This window comes from Myotis davidii, unplaced genomic scaffold (assembly GCF_000327345.1).
Source record: "Myotis davidii unplaced genomic scaffold, ASM32734v1 scaffold1055, whole genome shotgun sequence".
Classification (NCBI taxonomy): domain Eukaryota; kingdom Metazoa; phylum Chordata; class Mammalia; order Chiroptera; family Vespertilionidae; genus Myotis; species Myotis davidii.
In genome coordinates this window covers 863,200-864,203 of record NW_006286477.1, presented here as the reverse complement: position 1 = coordinate 864,203, position 1,004 = coordinate 863,200, and the positions used below count along the sequence as shown (strand labels likewise).

The following is a 1,004-nucleotide window of genomic DNA, read 5'->3' as shown; positions in this document are numbered from 1 at the left end:
TCAGAGTGTGGAAATGATGGGCGATGCCCATGAGCTCAGCCGCCCTGGCAAACACCACCGTCATCGCAGGCGGAGAGATGCCAGGCGGCGGGCGTTGGGGCCCTGCCTTGCGCCCTGGCTGCCGGCCCGGATGCACCGTGCATGGGGCGGGCTCCGCGGTTTCCAGGCGGGGCTCCTCCTAGACCAGTGATGGCGAACCTATGAACGCGTGTTGCCTTTACACAAACCTAAACATAAATCTGACCTCTTAGGCCAGTGATGGCGAACCTATGACACGCATGTCAGAGGTGACACCCGAACTCATTTTGTTTGGTTGATTTTTCTTTGTTAAATGGCATTTAAATAGATAAAATAAATATCAAAAATATAAGTCTTTCTTTTACTGTGGTTGCAAATATCAAAAAATTTCTATGTGTGACACGGCACCAGAGTTCAGTTAGGGTTTTTCAAAATGCTGACACGCCGGGCTCAAAAGGTTCGCCATCACTGGCCTAGGTCCAGGCCGACGGAGCGTTAGTGGGACAGACGGCGCCTGTGAGCCGTCCTCGCTGCCTGAGCCCGTGTGGCACATGGGCCCCTGTGAGGCTGGGGCTTTACTCCGATGCGTCCAGGAGGCCCATGGGGGGCGTCGCAGCAGGACTGGCAGTGGGTGCGGACGGGCCATCCGGCCACGAGCTCAGCAGACGGAGCAGCGGCTCCTCATGGCAGGTGCTGCCCAGGGGCACAGCCAGGCGGGGACGCAGGTGCTGATGGCCCAGGGCAGGCGCCGGGCACATCAGGACTAAGGCACCGGGAGGGCCTGGCTCAGGGGCTGAGCGTCGACCTACGGACCAGGAGGTCAGGGTTCGAGTCCCGTCAGGCACATGCGCAGGGTGTGGACTCGATCCCCAGTGGGGGGTGTGCAGGAGGCAGCCCATCCATGATTCTCTCTCATCATTGATGTTTCTCTCTCCCTCTCCCTCTCTGACATCAAAAATAAGAAAAAAGAAAAGAAACAGTTTGGT

The 1,004-nt window shown here is 57.7% G+C and overlaps 1 protein-coding gene across 1 annotated transcript in view; it reads right to left on the bottom strand.

Moving 5' to 3' along the window:
- BTBD16 (BTB (POZ) domain containing 16) overlaps positions 1-1,004 on the bottom strand; it is a 40,004-nt gene that overhangs the window by 23,734 nt on the left and 15,266 nt on the right. The gene's annotated exons all lie outside the window — the stretch shown is intronic.